This window comes from Triticum urartu, chromosome 4A (assembly GCF_056163025.1).
Source record: "Triticum urartu cultivar PI428250 chromosome 4A, HENAU_Tu73, whole genome shotgun sequence".
NCBI lineage: Eukaryota > Viridiplantae > Streptophyta > Magnoliopsida > Poales > Poaceae > Triticum > Triticum urartu.
Window position 1 is genome coordinate 549,785,639 of NC_141876.1, and position 11,416 is coordinate 549,797,054.

Below are 11,416 nucleotides of genomic sequence, written 5' to 3' on the forward strand. Positions count from 1 at the left end.
AGTATTCTGCACGTGCAAAACTGGCTTGCACCCGTTGTATGTGAACATAGAGCTTATCACTCCTGATCATCACGTGGTGTCTTGGCACGATGAACTGTAGCAACGGTGCATACTCAGGGAGAACACTTGTACCTTGAAATTTAGTGAGGGGTCATCTTATAATGCTACCGCCTTACTAAGAAAAATAAGATGCATAAAGGATAAACATCACATGCAATCAAAATAAGTGACATGATATGGCCATCATTATCTTGTGCCTTTGATCTCCATCTCCAAAGCGCCGTCATGATCACCATCGTCACCAGCTTGACACCTTGATCTCCATCGTAGCATTGTTGTCGTCTTGCCAATTATTGCTTCTACGACTATCGCTACCTCTTAGTGATAAAGTAAAACAATTACATGGCGATTGCATTTCATACAATAAAGCGACAACCATATGGCTCCTGCCAGTTGCCGATAACTGTTACAAAACATGATCATCTCATACAACAATTTATATATCATCATGTCTTGACCATATCACATCACAACAAGCCCTGCAAAAACAAGTTAGACGTCCTCTACTTTGTTGTTGCAAGTTTTACGTGGCTGCTACGGGCTTCTAGCAAGAACCGTTCTTACCTATGCATCAAAAACCACAACGATTTTTCATCAAGTGTGCTATTTTAACCTTCAACAGGGACCGGGCATAGTCAAACTCGATTCAACTAAAGTTGGAGAAACAGACACCCGCTAGCCACCTATGTGCGAAGCACGTCGGTAGAACCAGTCTCATGAACACGGTCATGTAATGTCGATCCGGGCCGCTTCATCTAACAATACTGCCGAATCAAAGTAAGATGTTGCTGGTAAGCAGTATGACTATTATCGCCCACAACTCTTTGTGTTCTACTCGTGCATATAACATCTACGCATAGACCTGGCTCTGATGCCACTATTGGGGAACGTAGTATTTCAAAAAATTTACCTACGATCACGCAAGATCTATCTAGGAGATGCATAGCAACGGGAGAGTGTGTCCACGTACCCTCCTAGACCAAAAGCAGAAATGTTTAGCAACGCGGTTGATGTAGTCGAACGTCTTCGCGATCCAACCGATCCAAGCACCGAACGTACGTCACCTCCGTGTTCAGCACACATTAAGCTCGATGATGTCCCTCGATATCTTGATCCAATTGAGAATGAGGGAGAGTTCCGTCAGCATGACGGTGTGGTGACGGTAATGATGAAGTTACCGACGCAGGGCTTTGCCTAAGCACTACGACGATATGATCAAGGTGTGTATCTATGGAGGGGGGGCACCACACACGGTTAAGAGAAACTTGTGTGTTCTAGGGTGCCCCCTGCCCCCGTATATAAAGGAGGGGAGGGGGAGGCCGGCCATCCCTGTAGGGCGCGCCAGGAGAGGGGAATCCTACTAGGACTCCAAGTCCTAGTAGGATTCCACCTGAGGAAAGAGGGAAGAAGGAAGGGTGAGTGGGAAGGGAAGGAAAGGGGGGTGCCGCCCCCTTCCCCTAGTCCAATTCGGACCCAGGGAGGGCGGCTAGCCCCCTTGCAACCCTTCTCTCTCCCCACTAAGGCTCATCATGGCCCATTAGTTCCCCCGGGTGGTTCCGATAACCCTCCGGCACTCCGATAATTATCTGGTACCTCTCGGAACTCATCCGGTGTCCGAATAACATCGTCCAATATATCAATCTTTATGTCTCGACCATTTTGAGACTCCTCGTCATGTCCGTGATCTCATCCGGGACTCCGAACAAACTTCGGTCATCAAATCACGTAACTCATAATACAAATCATCATCGAACGTTAAGCGTGCGAACCCTACAGGTTCGAGAACTATGTAGACATGACCGAGACACATCTGCGGTCAATAACCAATAGCGGAACCTGGATGCTCATATTGGCTCCTACATATTCTACGAAGATCTTTATCGGTCAAACCGCATAACAACATACGTTGTTCCCTTTGTCATTGGTATGTTACTTGCCGATATTCGATCATCGATATCCTCATACCTAGTTCAATCTCGTTACCGGCAAGTCTCTTTACTCATTCCGTAATGCATCATTCCGTGACTAATTCATTAGTCATATTGCTTGCAAGGCTCATAGTGATGTGCATTACCGAGAGGGCCCAGAGATACCTCTCCGATACACGAAGTGACAAATCTAATCTCGATCTATGCCAACTCAACAAACACCATCGGAGACACCTGTAGAGCATCTTTATAATCACCTAGTTACGTTGTGATGTTTGATAGCACACAAGGTGTTCCTCCGGTATTCGGAAGTTGCACAATCTCATAGTCTAAGGAACATGTATAAGTCATGAAGAAAGCAATAGCAGAAAAACTAAATGATCATTATGCTAAGCTAACGAATGGGTCTTGTCCATCACATCATTCTCTAATGATGTGATCCCGTTCATCAAATGACAACACATGTCTATGGTTAGGAAACTTAATCATCTTTGATTAACGAGCTAACCAAGTAGAGGCACACTAGGGACACGCTGTTTGTCTATGTATTCACACATGTACTAATTTTTCGGTTAATACAATTCTAGCATGAATAATAAACATTTCTCATGATATAAGGAAATATAAATAACAACTTTATTATTGCCTCTAGGTCATATTTCCTTCAGGGTCCCGTCCTTGGCCCGTTTAGGTAGCAGGGCTGTCGAACCCCATGTCCTTTGATGGTGACCGTGGAGGTAGCGGTGGTATGCCGAGGTCTACCAGCGACCCTAGGTAGGCGTGCCTTGTAATTCCCTGTTGGCGATAAGAAGCGGCCACAAGGCCGATAGAGTGGACGCTGGTGGATGCGGTGGCAATGGGGTCGTCGGCGGATGCGGTGGCGGGGGCAGTGGCAGTGGCGAAGAGGCCGAAAGTTAGGCGGCGATGGTGAGGACGAAGACGCTGGGTTGTTGGTGAGGGGGGGGGGGATGACCTGTGTGTCGCTGCCAGGCAGGCCATGGGAGGACAAGGGCTGTCGAACCCCATGTCCTTTGATGGTGACCGTGGAGGTAGCGGTGGTATGCCGAGGTCTAACGGTGATCCTGGGTAGGCAGGCCTTGTACTACTCTGTTGGCGATAAGAACCGGCCACAAGGCCAATAGAGTGGACGCCGGCGGATGCGGTGGCAATGGGGTCGTAGGCGGATGCGGTGGCGGGGGCAGTGGCAGTGGCGAAGAGGCCGAAAGTTAGGCGGCGATGGTGAGGACGAAGACGCTGGGTTGTTGGTGTGGGTGGGGGGAAGAATGACCTGTGTGTCGCTGCCAGGCGGGCCATGGGAGGACAAGGGGAGGACGTCACGGGTGTCCGTGGAGTGTCTATGTGGAGCCAAATCTAGACCAAATTTGGGTTGGAAATGGGTCGAAGCGGACACGAGAATGGACAACCATCTATTTGCATCGGCACGTTGGGCCATGTTTTCTGTCCACGCGGACCCAAATGGACATGGGCAGAGAAATGCGTTAGCCCTTTAAGGGGGGTTGAGGCCAAAACTAAAGCACGGATCTGCATGGGTGTTTGTGCTTTTCTTTGGGCTACTTAGAATTGTCGCAACGATTGTATTTTTAACAGAGTGAAAGTTTACAATTTTTTGCAGGTTATTTTCCGTGTTATATGATGGATCCGTATGTGGTTGTTATCGCAACATGAAGAAGTCCGAGAGCTTATGGTCTCTTGGTGCAACAAATGGAAGATGGTTGCACTGGATACGTACAACATGTTTGGTTGTCGGTCCAATATAGAGCATGTGTGTAGTCATATTTTTCTATTTGTGTTGGTTGTGGCTTGTAATTATTTTTAAGTACCACGGTGATGTGCTCCTTCTCTAAAGGAAACTACACCCACTCTTGATCACCTTCAACAAGATCATCCACAGTCAAAGTGGCCTTCTCCTTTTCCATCAAATTCATCCTTTCTAGCATATTCTCCACATTCTCCTTCTCCTGCTTGCTCGAACTCGAACCCCATGGCTGCTAACCTTTGCCACCATAGACCTTGTCCCCCCGTGAGCATCAGAGGGATGGAGATTATGGCAGCAATCACTTTGCACCGCCTTAATGACTTGAAACCCAAGAAGGCGTTTTGGGGTTCCCTATCCCATACAGCTAATAACTTGTGCATTATCATATCTTACCTCCTTAATATTTACAGTGATTTGGTAAGTTTTTTCCTGAAGGAACTCAGGGGGATTAATTCTTGAGATTATAGGATGTTGTAACAAGCAAGGTTTTGCCACTACGAAATGTGTGCTATCTTCTTCATGTGTCCATCTCATACTTCATACGGAAGACGCAATTTTGTTTTATATGATGGCCCGCTTTGCTGTATACGTAAATGTTGACTGCTGAGTGTTTGTTATCTCATTCTAATAGTGATCATGAAAGGGCCTATGTTTCTACCTATAGGTTGTGATAAGCTACTTTGTGGATTGTTTGAGAATGGAAGAATTGCTATTTTCTGGTGCAAGAGATGAAGAAAAGATATTACGTAACATGGTGATCTGAAACGATAGTTATACTCCTACTACTAGCACCAGCCGGATGGTGTGCGGCAAAGTGAAACGCCATGGAGAGGAAAACCATGGGGATGAAGAGAAAATGCGTGAGTAATAAAAAGGAGATGCACGCCAGGCCGGCAGCTAGCCCCTTCATCCTTTGTGAGTAATCACAGGAACATCATACGTACACGCTATACTGGAAACAAGAATATGTATGCACTACATGATGTAAAGATATGCTGATTTGTGAGTTGTGAGCACATTGATGATCATGGCCGTGGTACCTAACTCTGCCCCGCAGCAACTTAATTTGGCTCACTGATGGTGAAGTTCCTCCATCAAGGACGATTTTTATGGAAGCTTAGCCTACTTAGTATCTCGATCAACAAATGCCTGCCGTTCCACCATATAAGTTTTTTTTTCTTCTCCCTTCTACTCCTCCCGTTCCTAAATATAAGACCTTTTAGAGATTTCAATATGGACTACATATGGAGCAAATGAGTGAATCTACACCCTAAAATATGTCTATATACATCCCTATTGAAATATCTAAAAGGGCTTATATTTAGAAACGGAAGGACTATTATTCTGTTAAATGAGTGGTCGATTCTCCTCCTCGGAGCGCCTCTATATATGCATGGTAAGTTATCATGATCGCATGAAAAGTACCCTCTGGAACAAGTTAATGCTAATGCTAATGCAAAGAAGTGCTATGCGTGCGTGTGCAATACAATAGGTAAAAGTGCTATGCTAATGCAGGAAGTGATATGCGTACAAGTAACCTCTAGATATGTATGCAACGATTTTCTGAAAGCACGTTACAATCAAATGCCCGCTATCAAAGGGTGATCACATGACAGACGATAAGTAAAAGTAGGTACATACTGAAATGCTAATGCAAAACCGCCTCGGTCGCCCGTGGCGCTCACTATCCCGTGCGCCTCCACAGCCTTCCCTCTACCCTTGTTCCTCCAGTCCAGCGCCAGCGCCCGTGGTCGCAAGATCATGCTGCCGTCGACGCTCTAGCTAGTCTGGCACTTTGGTTCTGACCCGCCGATCGACCATCCATTTCTCCCGCCGTTCTGGACTCCCTTCGCCGTCCGTCCCAGGCTCTACCGGCTATCCGTAAGTATGGATTTAGTTCCTTGTTAACATCATGTAGTCAAGCTACTAGTTGTGAATTTGGTAGTCAATCTTACGGATCAGCTCGTTGGGTATAGGACAACGGCAAACTAAATTCACGATCGAGGGGGAGCACGAGACGGCTTCTTCTTCCTCACGTGCGGTGCGATCACGGCCGGGGCAAGGATCTTCGATCCGTTCAGAATCGGCGAGCGAGCACTAGCACAGCAAATTCTCCACGGCCTAGCTAAGGTATCGGCCTCCAGGCTCGCACTGGCCAGCTCCAGCTCCGGGTAGCTAGAATCGATCGCGCGCGACAGCTTTACCATGTTTTTTTCTTCTGTCCAGGAGCAGTATGAAGCCGAATCTACAGTATTGGTTGCGCTGGGAGGTTGGCCTATGCTTCCTGTGGCGATACGAGGCGAGAGCCCGCCGCGGGACTGACGCAGCTCAGCCAGGGGCAGTGTACGATGGTGAGGCGTAGCGGCCGTACCTCAACGTGCACCCCTACTGGCTTTTTGCCTACAGGATGGCGAGCTTCCTGTTCTTCACCACCTTCACAGTGATCATCGTCAAATCTCGCGGCCACACCATCTTCTATTACTACACTGAGTACGTGTCTTTTTTACCCCTTCTTCGATTAATTAATTGGTGCTGCCGATTTCATAGTTGGATGATCCCCGAAAGAAATTAAAAGTATGGTAAAATGCATCTGTAGATGATAGTTTCTTCTAGTTGCCTATTGTCAAACTTGCAGCGTGTGTAGCGTTGCACAATGCGGCGTGGCGCTGCTGAGTTTTTTGAATTGCAGGTAACGCGTATCGAACAAACTCGCAGCCGCTAAGATAATGACGCGATGGGCCTGGCCCGATAGCGGCGCTGGCCTCTTGCCGCTAGAGTCGCGAGCTTGACATGGTTTTTTTTTCCCCTGTGGCGCTTGCAAAAGAAAAAAAAAGCAGGTGCCGGTTCGGAAGAAAAAACAGCTACAATTTTCTTTGATCAATATGATTGTTTTTGAGAATTCAGAAAAAAATCGCGAATTAAAAAATCATGTATACAAAAAATATTCATAATTTCTAAAAACTGTTCGTAAATTGTAAGAATGTTTAAGAATTTTAAAAAATATTTTTAAAATGTTCGTGCATATTGCCAAAGTTTTAAAAAATGTTCGTATATTTAAGAAAACACAAAAAGGTGGAAAAATAAAATAAATAAGTCTACACTGGGCCAGCACATATAGAACTTGGGTACTCGTATGGTCGAATGCTAAGGCAGGTGGGCGGAATAGAATTCCCCAGGAGAAGTTGAACCATAGTGGCCAGAGAATCTGAGTATTTGAGAGCAGGTGGGCGGAAAAATTTAAATATATGAATGAGCTATTAAGACTTCTCTGATTCTCCGGCTATGCTATTTGTTGATTTTGTTTTCGTATTTGAGAGCATGCTATCTGCTGCTTACTGCGTGTGTTAGCAGGTGCCGCCTACTAATGTTCAAACTGGGCCATCCAAATAAGGCTAGGCATAGGGGCATTAGCACCCAAAGTGTGGATTGGTCTAATTCTAAGGAAAAAAAGTTCGATTAAAAAGCTGAAGCAATCAATCAGCTATTCCCTCTGTAAACTAATGTAAGAACGTTTAGCGGATTGGTCTAATTCTAAGGAAAAAAAGTTATTTATCGATTTAGATTACTACTTTAGTTATCTAAACGCTCTCATATTAGTTTACAGAGGGAGTATCATGTACTCTTGAAAAGGGCAGTAGTACGCAGGTCTTCAATAGCTCTTCAAAAACATGTATTTAAACAAAAAATGCAATTGAAAAAGTACTCACGTCTTTTAGAAATGTTTATGTTTTTATAAAGTGTTCATGTATTTTGAAAAACGTTCATGTAAGTAAAAACTTTTTTGGATCAAAATGTGTTATTATGACAAAATGTGTTATGTGTTGTACAGGTGGACTTTCCTACTGGTGACGCTCTACTTTGGGGTAAGCACAACCATCAACTGTGTCGATTTGAGACGAAGTCCCGACAGAATCCTGCAACTAAGCACAACCATCAACTGTATCGATTTTGTCAGGTTGCCAGTTGGATCTCCATCTACGGGTGTAGGAAAGCAGTCGATTCGAGTGCAAACAATGGAGGAAACGCAAAGAAGATCGCTGGGTTTGGCGGTTACCTGCTGCAGATTATGTATCAGGTAACAACAGAAAAGTCTTACGAAAAAATAGTTTTTTTTCTTTCAGAAATTCGTTTTGGCTCCCGGATGCAAATACTCCCGTAATCTGGACCGCCACACTCCCTCGTGATGCACACCCCCGCGTGTATTATTTATGTTTCATGTTTATGCGGGGCACCACATTTTCGAACGGTAAACTGGCACACGCCCCTGACTGCATTAATGTCGTATGCCGGTTACAGGGGCCGTGGACACTTTTACCTATATCGGACCAAACAATAGAGTTGGTGACCTAGTCCTATTACCAGCATCTATTCTGAACATCTAAACAAACATCTGTTCTGAACTAGTCAACCAGCATCGATTTCGGATCCTCACACATCTTTCATTTGCACACCAAAGCGACACATCATTTCGACATTTCCCCAATCCAACATACTCCCTCTGTCCAGGTGCATTAGGCACCTAACGAAATCCAGGAATTCCTATAATGTAAGGCACTACAATTAACTAGCACGGTGTGGAGTAATTAATTTTGTGAGTCCAACCCGAATAACAAGGCACATACGGCCAGTCATTGCAAACGGCCACTGCATGCAAGCCACAACACATGTTTGTTTAGATGTTCTTACTGAATTTCCTCCTAGCCGACAGCATTGCCTTGTTTGTCGTCCTCCACCCTGTCTACCTGATCCTGCAAAATACTCACCCTGCCGCGCCTCACAGAGAAGAGCTGGCATGTGTAACTGTTTGGTCCAACTTCTCACATGTTCGTCTCCGTGTACATCCCCAGGCATGCAGGGTGTTTCTCCTGCACATCATCGACACGAAGCGCACTCGTCCCCTCTGATCCCTTGACTAACCCCACCATCACTACCTTCATGCACCTGCAACATGCTCACAAATTTAGTGGCCACTCTACTCTTTAGAAAGGGAAGAGAAGCAATTGCAGGCGACCTGCACTAACCCCTTCGCTGGTCTCTGCGTCTGTACTCCAGCCTTCACCGATGTCAGATCTCCTGTAAATTCAGTAAGAACGTAAATGCCTCAATCCTACGCGAAAGAAGCTTCACCACTACCCTATCCACCTCGGCCAAAATAATTTCCACACCAATTCCATCACTGACAATATATATAGTGATCAAAGTAATGTTCCTCGCAAACCGCTTTTGCAGGTGTGCTGGAACCTAAGTGCGCCATACACATTGTTGTCAAATTGTAATCGTTGATTAATTATATATATACTCCCTCCAATCCTCAGAGGGAGTACCTTGATTTTAGAACTGGACACTTGGTTGACTTGGCGAAGAGACTAATTTCTACATCCTCAAAAATGCTCTAATATTTCCTGGGGGTAAATAAAAATTGGAAGCAAAAAGTGGGGATCAATTATTACCTTTTCGTCCACCATGAAGCTTGCGGATGGATTTTCCCCGTCGACTGTGCGGACGGATGCTGCATCCTCACTACCGGCACTCTCCTCAACCACGGCTCCATCCCCTGCATCAGCCTGCATGACATATCCACTGGCTGCCTCGCTCTCGCTCTCCCTCTCGCTGTACGCCGGCCCGCCGTAGATCTCCGCCCCTACGGTCCCCGTACTCCGTTGGAGCCTTCACCAAGCTGCCTTGACGAGCTGCCCGCGGAATCTCCCAACCGAGGCTCCGCCACCGTCATCCCTGCTCCGCGCGATCCATTCGCAGGCGACCCTGTGATGCTATCTGCACTCCACCCTGCGCCGCCATACTCTCCGCCTCGTCCGGGAAGATTGGCAACCTGAATTCAAGTCACCTTGGTTTCAGAATCGACATAGCCGGCATCCAAGAAGAAAGCATCAGAGTTACCTGTCCACCGGATCCACCGGAAAAGCCACCGCCCAACCACGCCGCCGGAAGAACCTCCCCCTTTCTCCAAGCGCCTCGAACTGTAGTTCTTTGCCTCCAGAGCTTTTCTCTCGGCCGCTCTCTAGCGTTCGATTGTTTTTGAGCTTTCTGCCGCGTTCAAGATTGGTTCTTTTATTTTTCTTATTATTAGTATTATTACCGTGCATCTATCCACAGACAGCTGCAGGTGCTGCCATGTTCACTGACACTGTTTTCTGGGGCATCATTTGCCCGGCCCGCCTTATCCATCATTACAGCGATCTTGACTTTGTAAGTACTTCAATCCAATCCAATCTCCTACTCCCTCTGTAAACATTTCACTAACCTGATCCTCCTAACCCAAGCGTCGTGATGCACTCTGCGAACGTTGTTCTCCTTCTAGGCGAGGCGGCCCTAAACAGTATGGTAAGCAGATACTCCTCCGAGCAAGGTTAATTGCTTTTTACTGACCTAATTGCCGCGGTTAATTCAATTCACCTACCTTTACAGCACTTTCCGTGGTTTCGGATTGCCTACTTCTGCCTGTGGACCTGTGCGTACGTGATTTTCCAGTGGATCGTCCATGCTTCGTCTCTAATGACGTAAAATTTCTAGCTTGTGTTCCTTTCCTGCATAACTCCGGTAATTGCATTTTTCTTGATAGCCAAATTCAATCTTTCGCAGGTGGCCGTACTCATTCCTGGACTTGTCGTCCAAGCTTGCACCTCTGTGGTAATAACCTTTGTATCTACTTTTATTTTTTTTGAGATGAAAAATAAAAATGCATTTCATTGAAGCAATAAAACTATTCCTATTCGAATAGTCAGTCGGACAAGTGGGTAATGTTGGGTGGACCAAAAAAGTTTGGGTAGAGCCGAATCCAAGTGTTGATAGTTTTATCTAAAAAAACCTGTGTCTATAATAGTCAAATATACTTTTCTCACTACGTTTCACATGCTGGTAGGTATGTTGTGGCCGGGGTGATGCAAATTCCGTGTTACTTGGTTTTCGGGCTGGTGATCAAGAAGTTGAAGAAGCACCTGCACCAGTCGCCGTCTGCCCCAGTTCGCGCGACAGCCTAGCCTGCCCGTCCCCAGCAGCCGCTTTCTCCTGTTCGAGTTGCCGAGTGAAGCTGTAGCTGCTTCCACTCTGTTCCCTGCAGCTGCGATGTGGTGTTTTTCAATATATATTTTGCAGACATGATGGATATTAAGACCGGATATTAAGAGAATTTATCAGGATTGGATGCTTCTATGGATTTGTATGCAATGTTACTGGCAAGATTGTATAGTTATATGTAAATTGTACGACTGCATCAGGTTTAACAAATAGTTGAGCATAAAAACGACACTGTCCTGTCCATGTTGAGTTGAGCATCAGGTTCATCAAACAATGATACAATGCAAACTGTATGCTCCATGTTGAGTTGAGCATCAGGTTCACCAAACAATTTCTTTTTGGCGTGTTCACATAAATTCAGTAGTCAAAGAAACATATCAATGTTTGCAAAATAAGAGCTCCATAGATCTTATACCAAGTTCAAGCTGACAATAAGAGCTCCATAGATCTTACACACACAAGCGCAAAAAATACAAGTTACATATATGTAGACCTCATTTCTCTAGCCCCCAAGTCCCCAGTGATTGCAAAATAAGTTGACGTTTTCTTAAGGTAAAACATGCATGCTATTTATTAATATAGTTCGGGGATCTCAGCAGATACAAATCGAAGAATA

General features: G+C 45.6%; 1 pseudogene across 1 annotated transcript; it reads left to right on the forward strand.

The window, feature by feature from the left end:
- Positions 1–5,998: 5,998 nt before the first annotated feature.
- On the forward strand, positions 5,999–10,983 carry LOC147976554 (uncharacterized; annotated as a pseudogene). The gene is made up of 8 exons (XR_015602272.1): positions 5,999–6,255; positions 7,595–7,628; positions 7,721–7,840; positions 9,880–10,010; positions 10,047–10,107; positions 10,192–10,283; positions 10,366–10,413; positions 10,646–10,983. The product of XR_015602272.1 is annotated as an uncharacterized LOC147976554 (transcript).
- Positions 10,984–11,416: the final 433 nt, after the last annotated feature.